The sequence below is a fragment of the Eschrichtius robustus genome, chromosome 5, assembly GCF_028021215.1.
Source record: "Eschrichtius robustus isolate mEscRob2 chromosome 5, mEscRob2.pri, whole genome shotgun sequence".
Taxonomy (NCBI): domain Eukaryota; kingdom Metazoa; phylum Chordata; class Mammalia; order Artiodactyla; family Eschrichtiidae; genus Eschrichtius; species Eschrichtius robustus.
In genome coordinates, this window is record NC_090828.1 from 82573440 (window position 1) to 82588187 (window position 14748).

General features: G+C 37.2%; 1 protein-coding gene across 11 annotated transcripts in view; it reads right to left on the bottom strand.

The window, feature by feature from the left end:
* MBD5 (methyl-CpG binding domain protein 5) overlaps positions 1–14748 on the bottom strand; it is a 410838-nt gene that overhangs the window by 229430 nt on the left and 166660 nt on the right. For all 11 annotated transcript variants that reach the window (XM_068545149.1, XM_068545154.1, XM_068545152.1 and 8 more), the window contains one exon: positions 11718–11865. The gene's annotated coding sequence lies outside the window, so the exon portion shown is untranslated. The remainder of the gene's footprint in view (positions 1–11717; positions 11866–14748) is intronic.

Here is a 14748-nt window from a genome sequence, read left to right on the forward strand (position 1 = left end):
TTGCCTTTAGAATTAACTTACCTTGCAATAGCAATCCTTCTGGATGCTGTCTACATCAGAGGGCCTAATTACAATTTTCTTCATTAACTTCAAAAACATTTATTGAGTGCCTATTACATGCAAAAAATAATTTGAAGCAGGTTTTACCCACCAGAAAAGTATGTTTTGGAAACTTCATGTGCTTCATGCAAGAATAGAAAAACACAAGGACCCTACAATAGGATTTTATAATGCTTTACCTCCCTTCCTTTCGGAAGCTCAAAGAGAAGAAAATAAACATAAAATCTTTTTATTGAAGTGCTGAAAGAAGAGTGTACACACTGTATAAGTTTTATTACATGAAAAATCTCTGACAATTGTCTAAATATATGGGAAATGAATGCAAAAAAAGATATGATAAAAATGTACTGGGCTTCCCTGGTGGCGCAGTGGTTGAAAGTCTGCCTGCCGGTGCGGGGGACACGGGTTCGAGCCCCGGTCTGGGAGGGTCCCGCACGCCGCGGAGCGACTGGGCACGTGAGCCGCAATTGCTGAGCCTGCGCGTCTGGAGCCTGTGCTCCGCAACGGGAGAGGCCACGATAGTGGGAGGCCCATGCACCGCGATGAAGAGTGGCCCCCGCTTGCCGCGGCTGGAGAAAGCCCTAGCACGGAAACGAAGACCCAACACAGCCATAAATAAATAAATAAAATAATTAAAAAAAAAAAAAGTACTGATGATCTATATACCACATACCAAGTATAAGTTAGAAAGACTTGACTAGAATAAAGCGTAGAATTAATGTCAAAAATATATAGTGGGGGGAGACAGAAGATGGCGGAAGAGTAAAACACGGAGATCACCTTCCTCCCCACAGATACATCAGAAATACATCTACATGTGTAACTGCTCCTATAGGACACAGACTGAACGCTGGCAGAAGACCTCAAACCTCCCAAAAGGCAAGAAACTCCCCACGTACCTGGGTAGGGCAAAAGAAAAAAGAAAAAACAGAGACAAAAGAATAGGGACAGGACCTGCACCAGTGGGAGGGAGCTGTGAAGGAGGAAAAGTTTCCACACACTAGGAAGGCCCTTCGTGGGCGGAGACTGTGGGTGGTGGAGGGGGAAGCTTCGGAGCCACGGAGGACAGCGCAGCAACAGGGGTACGGAGGGGAAAGCAGAGAGATTCCCGCACAGAGGATTGGTGCTGACCAGCACTCACCAGCCCGAGAGGCTTGTCTGCTCACCCACCGGGGTGGGCGGGGGCTGGGAGCTGAGGCTCCGGCTTCGGTCGGATCCCAGGGAGAGGCCTGGGTTGCGTGCATGAACACAGCATGAAGGGGCTAGTGCGCCACAGCTAGCAGGGAGGGAGTCCAGGAAAAAATCGGGAGCTGCGAAGAGGCAAGTGACCTTTTCTTGCCTCTTTGTTTCCTGGTGCACAGGAGAGGGGATTAAGAGCGCTGCTTAAAGGAGCTCCAGAGACGGGCGCAAGCCGCGACTATCAGCGCGGACCCCAGAGATGGGCATGAGACGCTAAGGCTGCTGCTGCAGCCACCAAGAAGCCTGTGAGGAAGCACAGGTCACTATCCACACCACCCCTTCCTGGAGCCTGTGCAGCCCGCCACTGCCAGGGTCCCGTGATCCAGGGACAACTTCCCCAGGAAAACGCACGGCGCCTCAGGCTGCTGCAACGTCACTCTGGCCTCTGCCGCCACAGGCTCGCCCTGCAGCCGTACCCCTCCCTCCCCCAGCCTGAGTGAACCAGAACCCCCGAAGCAGCTGCGCCTTTAACCCCGTCCTGTCTGAGCGAAGAACAGACACCCCCAGGCGACCTACACGCACGGGCAGGTCCAAATCCAAAGCTGAACCCCGGGAGCTGTGCGAACAAAGAAGAGAAAGGGAAATTTCTCCCAGCAGCCTCAGGAGCAGCGGATTAAAGCTCCACAATCAACTTGACGTACCCTGCATCTGTGGAATACCTGAATAGACAACGAATCATCCCAAATTGAGGAGGTGGACTTTGGGAGCAAAGATATACTATTTTTTCCCCTTCTTTTCTTTTTGTGTGTGTATGTGTATGCTTCTGTGGGTGATTTTGTCTGTATAGCTTTGCTTTCACCATTTGTCCTAGGGTTCTGTCCGTCTGTTTTTTGTTTTTATTTTTTACTTTTTAAAATTTATTTTCTTAACAATTATTTATTTTTATTTTAATAACTTTATTTTATTTTACTTTACTTTATTTTATTTTATCCTCTTTCTTTCTTTATTGCTTTCTATTTTTTCTCCCTTTTATTCTGAGCTGTGTGGATGAAAGGCTCTTGGTGCTCCAGCCAGGAGTCAGTGCTGTGCCTCTGAGGTGGGAGAGCCAACTTCAGGACACTAGTCCACAGAGACCTCCCAGCTCCACGTAATATCAAACAGCGAAAGTCTCCCAGAGATCTCCATCTCAACATCAAGACCCAGCTTCACTCAATGACCAGCAAGCTACAGTGCTATGCCAAACAACTAGCAAGACAGGAACACAGCCCCATCCATTAGCAGAAAGGCTGCCTAAAATCATAATAAGGCCACAGACACCCCAAAACACACCACCAGACGTGGACGTGCCCACCAGAAAGACAAGATCCAGCCTCATCCACCAGAACACAGGCACGAGTCCCCTCCACCAGGAAGCCTACACAACCCACTGAACCAACCTTAGCCACTGGGGACAGACACCAAAAACAACGGGAACTATGAACCTGCAGCCTGCGAAAAGGAGACCCCAAACACAGTAAGTTAAGCAAAATGAGAAGACAGAAAAACACACAGCAGATGAAGGAGCAAGGTAAAAACTCACCAGACCTAATAGATGAAGAGGAAATAGGCAGTTTACCTGAAAAAGAACTCAGAATAATAAGAGTAAAGATGATCCAAAATCTTGGAAACAGAATGGAGAAAATGCAAGAAATGTTTAACAAGGACCTAGAAGAACTAAAGAGTAAACAAACAATGATGAACAACACAATAAATGAAATTAAAAATTCTCTAGAAGGGATCAATAGCAGAATAACTGAGGCAGAAGAACGGATAAGTGACCTGGAAGATAAAATAGTGGAAATAACTACTGCAGAGCAGAATAAAGAAAAAAGAATGAAAAGAACTGAGGACAGTCTCAGAGACCTCTGGGACAACATTAAACGCACCAACATTCGAATTATAGGGGTCCCAGAAGAAGAAGAGAAAAAGAAACGGACTGAGAAAATATGTGAAGAGATTATAGTTGAAAACTTTCCTAATATGGGAAAGGAAATAATTAACCAAGTTCAGGAAGCACAGAGCGTCCCATACAGGATAAGCCCAAGGAGAAACACACAAAGATACATATTAATCAAACTATCAAAAATTAAATACAAAGAAAACATACTAAAAGCAGCAAGGGAAAAACAACAAATAACACACAAGGGAATCCCCATAAGGTTAACAGCTGATCTTTCAGCAGAAACTCTACAAGCCAGAAGGGAGTGGCAGGACATACTCAAAATGATGAGGAAGAAAAACCTACAACCAAGATTACTCTACCCAGCAAGGATCTCATTCAGATTTGATGGAGAAATTAAAACCTTTACAGATAAGCAAAAACTGAGAGAGTTCAGCACCAACAAACCAGCTTTACAACAAATGCTAAAGGAACTTATCTAGGCAGGAAACACAAGAGAAGGAAAAGACCTAAAATAACAAACCCAAAACATTTAAGAAAATGGGAATAGGAACATACATGTCGATAATTACCTTAAATGTAAATGGATTAAATGCTCCCACCAAAAGACACAGACTAGCTGAATGGATACAAAAACAAGACCCGTATATATGCTGTCTACAAGAGACCCACTTCAGACTTAGGGACACATACAGACTGAAAGTGAGAGGATGGAAAAAGATATTCCATGCAAATGGAAATCAAAAGAAAGCTGGAGTAGCAATTCTCATATCAGACAAAACAGACTTTAAAATAAAGACTATTACAAGAGACAAAGAAGGACACTACATAATGATCAAGGGATCCATCGAAGAAGAAGATCTAACAATTGTAAATATTTATGCACCCAACATAGGAGCACCTCAATACATAAGGCAAATACTAACAGCCATATAAGAGGAAATCTACAGTAACACAATCATAGTAGGGGACTTAAACACCACACTTTCACCAATGGACAGATCATCCAAAATGAAAATAAATAAGGAAACACAAGCTTTAAATGATACATTAAACAAGATGGACTTAATTGATATTTATAGGACATTCCATCCAAAAACAACAGAATACACATTCTTCTCAAGTGCTCATGGAACATTCTTCAGGATAGATCATATCTTGGGTCACAAATCAAGCCTTGGTAAATTTAAGAAAATTGAAATCGTATCAAGTATCTTTTCCGACCACACCGTTATGAGACTAGATATCAATTACAGGAAAAGGTCTGTAAAAAATACAAACACATGGAGACTAAACAATACACTACTTAATAACCAAGTGATTACGGAAGAAATCAAAGAGGAAATTAAAAAATACCTAGAAACAAATGACAATGAAAACACAACGACCCAAAACCTATGGGATGCAGCAAAAGCAGTTCTAAGAGGGAAGTTTATAGCAATACAATCCTACCTTAAGAAACAGGAAACAACTCAAATAACCAACCTAACCTTGCACCTGGAGCAATTAGAGAAAGAAGAACAAAATAACCCCAAAGTTAGCAGAAGGAAAGAAATCATAAAGATCAGATCAGAAATAAATGAAAAAGAAATGAAGGAAACAATAGCAAAGATCAATAAAGCTAAAAGCTGGTTCTTTGAGAAGATCAACAAAATTGATAAACCATTAGCCAGACTCAACAAGAAAAAAAGGGAGAAGACTCAAATCAATAGAATTAGAAATGAAAAAGGAGAAGTAGCAACTGACACTGCAGAAATATAAAGGATCATGAGAGATTACTACAGGCAACTCTATGCCAATAAAATGGACAACCTGGAAGAAATGGACAAATTCTTAGAAATGCACAACTTGCCGAGACTGAACCAGGAAGAAATAGAAAATATGAACAGACCAATCACAAGCACTGAAATTGAAATTGAGATTAAAAATCTTCCAACAAACAAAAGCCCAGGACCAGATGGCTTCACAGGCGAATTCTATCAAACATTTAGAGAAGAGCTAACACCTATCCTTCTCAAACTCTTCCAAAATATTGCAGAGGGAGGAACACTCCCCAACTCATTCTACGAGGCCACCATCACCCTGATACCAAAACCAGACAAAGATGTCACAAAGAAAGAAAACTACAGGCCAATATCACTGATGAACATAGATGCAAAAATCCTCAACAAAATACTAGCAGACAGAATCCAACAGCACATTAAAAGGATCATACACCATGATCAAGTGGGGTTTATTCCAGGAATGCAAGGATTCTTCAATATATGCAAATCAAACAATGTGGATACACCATATTAACAAATTGAAGGAGAAAAACCATATGATCATTTCAATCGATGCAGAGAAAGCTTTCGACAAAATTCGACACCCATTTATGATAAAAACCCTGCAGAAAGTAGGCATAGAGGGAACTTTCCTCAACATAATAAAGGCCATATATAACAAATCCACAGCCAACATCATTCTTAATGGTGAAAAACTGAAACTATTTCCTCTAAGATCAGGAACAAGACAAGGTTGCCCACTCTCACCACTATTATTCAACATAGTTTTGGAAGTGTTAGCCACAGCAATCAGAGAAGAAAAAGAAATAAAAGGAATCCAAATGGGAAAAGAAGAAGTAAAGCTCTCACTGTTTGCAGATGACATGATACTATACATAGAGAATCCTAAAGATGCTACCAGAAAACTACTAGAGCTAATCAATGAATTTGGTAAAGTAGCAGGATACAAAATTAATACACAGAAATCTCTTGCATTCCTATACACTAATGATGAAAAATCTGAAAGTGAAATTAAGAAAACACTCCCATTTCCCATTGCAACAAAAAGAATAAAATATCTAGGAATACACCTACCTAAGGAGACAAAAGACCTGTATGCAGAAAATTATAAGACACTGATGAAAGAAATTAAAGATGATACAAATAGATGGAGAGATATATCATGTTCTTGGATTGGAAGAATCAACATTGTGAAAATGACTATACTACCTAAAGCAATCTACAGATTTAATGCAATCCGTATCAAACTACCACTGGCATTTTTCACAGAACTAGAACAAAAAATTTCACAATTTGTATGGAAACACAAAAGACCCCGAATAGCCAAAGCAATCTTGAGAACGAAAAATGGAGCTGGAGGAATCAGGCTCCCTGACTTCAGACTATACTACAAAGCTATAGTAATCAAGACAACATGGTACTGGCACAAAAACAGAAATATAGATCAATGGAACAGGATAGAAAGCCCAGAGATAAACCCACGCACATATGGTCACCTTATCTTTGATAAAGGAGGCAAGAATATACAGTGGAGAAAAGACAGTCTCTTCAATAAGTGGTGCTGGGAAAACTGGACAGGTATATGTAAAAGTATGAAATTAGAACACTCCCTAACACCATACACAAAAATAAACTGAAAATGGATTAAAGACCTAAATGTAAGGCCAGACGCTGTCAAACTCTTAGAGGAAAACATAGGCAGAACACTCTATGACATAAATCATAGCAAGAGCGTTTTTGACCCACCTCCTGGAGAAATGGAAATAAAAACAAAAATAAACAAATGGGACCTAATGAAACTTCAAAGCTGTTGCACAGCAAAGGAAACCATAAACAAGACGAAAAGGCAACCCTGAGAATGGGAGAAAATATTTGGAAATGAAGCAACTGACAAAGGATTAATCTCCAAAATTTACAAGCAGCTCATGCAGCTCAATAACAAAAAAGCAAACAACCCAATCCAAAAATGGGCAGAAGACCTAAATAGACATTTCTCCAAAGAAGATATACAGATTGCCAACAAACACATGAAAGAATGCTCAACATCATTAATCATTAGAGAAATGCAAATCAAAAGTACAATGACATATCATCTCACACCGGTCAGAATGGCCAGCATCAAAAAATCTACAAACAATAAATGCTGGAGAGGGTGTGGAGCAAAGGGAACACTCTTACACTGTTGGTGGGAATGTAAATTGACACAGCCACTATGGAGAACAGTATGGAGGTTCCTTCAAAAACTAAAAATAGAACTACCATACGACCCAGCAATCCCACTACTGGGCATATACCCTGAGAAAACCATAATTCAAAAAGAGTCATGTACCAAAATGTTCATTGCAGCTCTGTTTACAATAGCCAGGACATGGAAGCAACCTAAGTGTCCATCAACAGCTGAATGGATAAAGAAGATGTGGCACATATATACAATGGAGTATTACTCAGCCATAAAAAGAAACGAAACTGAGTTATTTGTAGTGAGGTGGATGGACCTAGAGTCTGTCATATAGAGTGAAGTAAGTCAGAAAGAGAAAAACAAATACCGTATGCTAACACATATATATGGAATCTAAGGAAAAAAAAAAAAAAAAAAAGGTCGTGAAGAACCTAGGGACAAGATGGGAATAAAGACACAGACCTACTAGAGAATGGACTGGAGGATGTGGGGAGGGGGAAGGGTAAGCTGGGACAAAGTGAGAGAGTGGCATGGACATATATACACTACCAAACATGAAATAGGTAGTGGGAAGCAGCCGCATAGCACAGGGAGATCAGCTCGGTGCTTTGTGACCACCTAGAGGGGTGGGAAAGGGAGGGTGGGACGGAGGGAGACGCAAGAGGGTAGAGATATGGGAACATATGTATATGTATAACTGATTCACTTTGTTATAAAGCAGAAACTAACACACCATTATAAAGCAATTATCCTCCAATAAAGATGTTAAAAAAAAAAAAAGTGTTGATTTATGAGGAAACTTAAAATTCAGATATTTTTCAGTAGGCAGTGTTTTTGTTAAATAGAAATAAAGTAGAGCCTCTAAATGAAAAAAAAAAATGTATATATATAGTGGCTCTGTTCATTTTGAAAGGTCGTCAATTTTTCTTAACTTTATTTAAAGCGAATTTCTTACTCATGGAAATAAAAAGTAACCTTGGTTTGAATCAAGTAAAGGAAAGGAAAACCTGACTCAGTTCATTTACAAAGTACAACTGTCAGTACAATTATAAATGCAAATGCTATACCATCTTTACAGTCTTTAGGGTGTTTCATTTGTTGATATGTGTAATATGGACTCAAGCCTTTGATAATAAAACAATAACGCTATTATTTGAACTTTGATCTCAAGTAAACAAATAAAATGATAGCTATTGTTATATAATTTTAAGAAATAGAGCTATAGAGGAGATGGGAAAAAGTATCAAGAAACAATGTTGAAGAAAAGATACCGCCAAATCATCATAAGCAAAATGTGTCTTTTCACAAGTGTAAAAACTTCTTTCTTAGGAGAAAAAACTCTTTGTTTTTAAAATCAATTTTTCTTCCCTAACTTTATTTTCAGTTAAAAAAAAAAAAAAAAAAAAAAGATATATATATAAAAGACAGTGTTGTAAAAAAAAAAAAAAAAAAAAAAAAAAAAAGACAGTGTTGTTGTTGAATTGCGTTCCCCCAAAATACATTGTTCAAACCTTAGCCCTCAACACCTATGACTATGGCCTTATTTGGAAACAGGATCTTAGCAGTTGTAATCAAGTTAAGATGAAGTCATGCTGAATCCAACACGACTGTGTCCTTATGATAAGAGGAGAAGAGACACAGACACACAGGGAGAAAACCATGTGATGAGGGAGGCAGAGATTGGAGTGATGAGTCTATAAACCAAAACGCGCCAAGGAACGTCGCCAATACGTTAAGAAGAAGGCATGGAGCAGATTCTCCCCGATGCCTTCAAAATAACATGGCCCTATGGACAATTTGATTTCAGAATTCTAGTCTCAAGAACTGTGAGAGAATGAATGTTTGTTAATTTAAACCATCCAGTTTGTGGTAATGCTACAGAAACCTAGGAAACTTTAACAGAGAACCAAACTGCCGGTTTACTTATAGTTTTCCAGTGAAATGTCAAATCAGTTTCTCACACTAAATAAATACCTGATCAATGTGTACATAAAAGATATTTAATGCAAATAAGAAAATTCTTCAAATCATTCTGCCTTGCACATGGACTATTTCTCCAAATAACAGTGGTGGATATGAAGTTAAATTTTATACCAGGCAGTGAGTCCATGAACACCCAAGTACAATTTCTTTCAAAATCTGGAATGTACGTAGTTTTCATGAGACTAAAAGGTTCACAACCATTTTTTAAGAATTATATTTTTTTAATGGTTATTTCTGAATAAACTATTTTTACATGTTTAAAAAATCAACTGTAAACTGCTGATTGGGAAACTTCAATGTGCATAAGATTTACTAGCAGTACAACAAACATGATAAAAGAAATTGGGCATGAGTATAATGGACAAATTCATCATTGCTTTTGCAAGAGTTCAGCTTGCTACTATGAGGAAACTTGTTTTTATTCATTTTGCAAAAAGTAGAATAATTGCATCACCTATTTATTGAATTATGTACTACACAAGTGCTAGGTAGCTAAGCTTTTTACTTATATTATCCATCCCATTTAATCCTTACAATTATATTATTATTATCAAATTTAAAGATGTACAAACTGGGGGTCAGAGAGAATCAATAATTTGTCCAAGGTCACACAGCTGGTGGGTGTGGCACAGTTGTGGTTAATCAGTCAGTCTTAATCTGTTCTATGAATTTGTGCTCTTGAATAGCAAGCTTGTAAGTCATACCCGCTATGTCCTAATTGCCTTTCTAACTACTGAAATTTTTTTAAATCATAATTTGCAAATAAATGTTAAAATATGGGAAATAAATGAAATAGCGCTTTTGATTAGAATTATAAATATCTGTGGCTTATTAATGACATGGTCATAAAAAGAATGCAATTCAAAGAGAACAAAGGGCTGGTTCTTAATATACTGTGGAAGAAATATAAATTACAGCTATCTGACACAAGATACGTTGCTGTGGTTAAAGAATAACTGAAGATCAAAATAAGATATGACATGTGGATGAGTTAAAAAAGGAAATATTAGAGAAAGAAGAAATTCGACTACAGGTTGCTTACAGAGAAGCATTGTTTATAGGAACTAGTTCCATTAATTTAGCAGTGGTCAATTTTAACTATTTTCTTAAATAGGTGAATTATGGATATCAAACTAAGAGAAGATTTAAATCATGATTAAAGTGTAATTCTGAGAAAAGAAGTTTTAGAAACAGTCACAATAAAAGGGTTAAGAAAGATCTCCCTACTCCTGAGAGCTGTTATACTAGATTGGTTTACTGAAGGAAGCAATGAAATCTATTTTTCTGAAGATCCTTAAAAAGAGAAGGCACACATTATCAGCAGTTCAGAAAGGTTTAGGTGTCTCTCTGCCAGAAAGCCGCCAGTGGATAATCACTTATGGTTCTATAAAGCCTAGTGACTGCATAATAATGCTATTCTTATAACTACGAGGAAAGGGCAACACAGCTGCTTTTTCTTTTCTTTTGTGATCAGGATTTGCTGTCCAAAAAGTTGCAGAATAATTTGAATGTAATTAGATGAAATTTTCCCCAACAGAAAAGCAAGAACTAATTTTGACTCTAGTTACTGAAAGAAAACTCAGAAGCTCTACACTGGGTTTTTTAAACATTTATGGTCTCCTTTACCTAGAAAGCATCCCTTTATGTACAGCTTAAAAAGCAGACTCATTTGCTGGATGACCTTAGGCCTATGAGTTGAATTAACACTAAATTAAAAATTCTGAACGTATCTACAGTTTCTTTGTTTGTATAAAATGCTTGGAGAAATTCAACTTTAGTGCATTCTACTCAAATTTTTATGAGTTTACTTTTATTTCATTTTATATTCATCTACTTAAGTCTTTATTTTTCATGAAAGTACAGAGCAGATTCCTTACATTTATTATTGTTTTCTTTATAATCCAGTCAATTTCTTCCCAAGCAAACCCCCTTTAAAGGGTAATGTAATTAATTTCTATTTTGAAGATGGCACTGTGGTCCATAATCCTTGGCCAGCTATTTTTCCAGGAGCAATAAGAGCTGCTGTGAAAGTAACGAAATGCTCAATGGGATCTTGTGGTGTACGATTCTCATAAAATATGAAGCTATTAGGGATGTAAAGGGATGACATCCCAAGATTTTGGAGCACTTCAGAATAGTTGTTTAAAATAAGTGAGGGAAAAAAATGTAGAAATTAAACAAAAAAATTCATACATGGCATGGATAATTTTAAAATAAGTAGAAAATAATTCTAACTTCCCAAACTATTTAGTATTTGTAGTTATATGATACGTGTGTCCAAGATAGATGCAAAGAGCCCTATTTTCAAACATGGGTACGTAATTTTTATTATTTAAATTTTTTGTATTTAGGGATATAATGTAGTCCTATACTATATAGTACTCCAGGTAAGGGCAAAAGCAGCTTACTATAATTTTTGACATGCAACAGTGCTCAGGAAAAAGAAAAAAAGAAAAAGAGAAATAGCTATGCTTATATAAATTGCTATATAAAGACTACCTTTTATTTTTTCATTAAAACATAAGATAATTCTACTTGTTTCTACATACTTAATATAATAGAAAACTCATAGCACAAATATTTCATTGCTTGCCTCCAAAAAATTGTCGACATCCTCTGTGGCCATCTGCCAAGGTGATCATTCCTTTGTGTTTGATGGAATTAGAGGAGTATCACAGTTCTACAGATTGATGAAGAAAAATATTCTGTGCTCTTGGCTTCTGGTATATATTTCCTTGGTCCTGTTAAAAAGGAAATAAGGGTGAATTCTGAACAGACAGACAGTTATTCTATATTTCTTCAGATTCATATTTAAGGACACTTTGAGATTCTTAATGAGGTCTCGTTAAGAATCATAGAATTTTAGTCTTACACACAGGACTTGCTAAATTTATGACTTCAGGTAAGAAAGAGCTATATAAATCAGATGATTCAATCCGCGTATCTTACAGGATAGGAAACAAATCCAGACAGGTTAAACAACTCAACCATTGTTACAGTCAACTGGTAGCAGAGCCAGCATGAGAAACCAGTTCTTATCATTCCAAATCCAGGGCTCTTTCCTCTAGTTATCTCCCAGCAGGTAGAAGAGAAGACTCTGGAAGAGGGAGGGAGACTGGGAATAGCATTATCATGACCAAGCTAGTTTCTCAGCCCTAATGCTTAGAGAAAAATCTAGAAAGAAAGAACAAACATGATAGTTAAGTAATATTTAGATTATTAATTCAAAGCACAGCACTTGCTCAATGAACACCTAAGATACTATTTTATTAAAGTATGATTAAGAGTATTTTATTAAAAATGACCAATCACTGTTAAATTTCTGAATTTCAACCAGTTATGATCATTTATTTTTTCTAATCTTTGGTACTGCAACAATCTATTATCCATATAGCAAAAAAGGGATATTTTTATTATCCACAGAGCAATATTTTTAAAAAGAAAATTGGATTTTAGACACTCTTGATCAAAACACTTTGAAGACATCCCAGAACATCTATGATAAAATCCAAAGGCTTTATCTTGCCTTAGATGATTGGGCCCTGGCTAACTCTGAGAGCCTATCCTATCATTTTTCCCCTTGCTGTGTAATCTACAGCCTAGTGGTCTTCTTGTTCTTCCTTAAATATACTAAGCACACTTTTGGGTAAGGTCTTTGACCTTGGTTCCTCCTCAGACTGGAACATTTCTCCATCTAGGCGCATGTCTGTTCCCAATGACTGAAACATTCTTTTCCCTGAGAGCTCCACTGCATGTTTCAAGAATCTGCTCAAATGTCACCTCCCAGAGAGGTTTTCTCTTACTACTAGCTAAACAACTTTCCCACCCTCCAGCATTCATCCTTCTCCCTACTGACCCTCATTTTCTATACCCATACATACTTCATTTCCAGTCACAGTATTTATAATTTCTAGATATTAACCAACCCAATATAATCCCTAGGGGGCCAGATGTGTTTTGGGATTAAGTATTATTTGAGTTTTTAAAGGTAATATGGTAAATGGACTATAATTATGCAGCCTCTCCCCCTAGTCTGAGAGGTCTGGGACAGCACTCTGAAATAAAATATGTTAATATCTCTACAGCAAAACATGTATCCATTCTCAGTGGTATTTGTAAAAAGACAATAAATAGCTCATATCAGTTTTACTACTAAACAAGTTAAGATTAGGTCAGGTTTTACCATTATATGAATTGCAAAAACTTTCAGTTTTAGAGCTTTTGGATTTTGGAATTGCAGATAAAGGATTGTGGAATATACTATGTATTAGTTTGTTTATTGCCTGTCTCCTCTATGTAATGTATGCTCACAAGACCAGCTTTTTTTTTCTTTTTCTGCTGTATGCCCAAGTGCCTAACAGATAAGTACTCAATAAATATTAGTTAAGTAGGTAAGTGAAGGTTTCTGTAAGGATTAGTTTTTTTTTTTTTTTTTTAACATTATAAGTAAACCCTATCCTATAATATTATTCTTCTCAATTGAAGGAACAGTTGAAAAAAATATTTTAAAAGCTTCTTAAAATTATTTCTTCTTATATGGTTTGCTGAAAGAAAAAAATATGATAAACAGCACTTAGAAAATATTACTCAGCCATAAAAAGGAACGAAATTGGGTCATTTGTAGAGACGTGGATGGACCTAGAGATTGTCATACAGAGTGAAGTAAGACAGAAAGAGAAAAACAAGTATCGTATATTAATGCATATATGTGGAACCTAGAAAAACGGTACAGACGAACCGGTTTGCAGGGCAGAAATAGAAACACAGATGTAGAGAACAAACGTATGGACACCAAGGGGGGAAAGTGGCGGGGGGTGGCGGTGGGATGAATTGGGCAATTGGGATTGACATGTATACACTAATATGTATAAAATAGATAACTAATAAGAACCTGCTGTATAAAAAAATAAAATTCAAAAATTCAAAACAAAACAAAAACAAAACTACAGGAAACAACACCTGGGCTGTGTAATATAGTGGGAAAAGTTTTCAACTGGAATTCTAGAGATCTAGGTGCTTCCTTGCATTCCCATTTTCTGTTTAATTACTTACCTATTTATCATTTATCTATCCATCTATCTCTTTATCTTTGACTTAGATACCTCACCATTCTTGGCCCAACACATTATCTCTAAAATGAGAGGGCAGAACTCAATCTTTAGTAGTTCTATGACTTTACTGAGTTAAGTAATTGAGGCAGTAACCACTCTGACTATCCCAGAAGCTGGCTGGCCAGTCTGAAAGACATATAATCTTGTTCATCTAATCTACAATTTAAAAATTAGAGATAAGTTTTTAATTAAATTTAAGCTTGCATGTTTTGAAGTGACACATTTGTAAAATATCTACTTTATATCACAGGTAAACAATACTGAACTTCTGTGTGAGTTTCTGCATAAGAGTATGCCTAATAATAACAAATATTTATTGGGCATTTACTATGTGCCAAGTGCTATTCTAAGCTCTGTACGTATAGTATTAAACTTACAACAACTCTATTAGCTAGATACTAATATTAAATCTCTATGGTATATTGGATTATTCCTCCCTCTCCCCACTACACATTCATGGGAGGTGCATGTGTACCTCTCTGCTCTTTGAGTTTGGGCTTGGCCACGTGACTT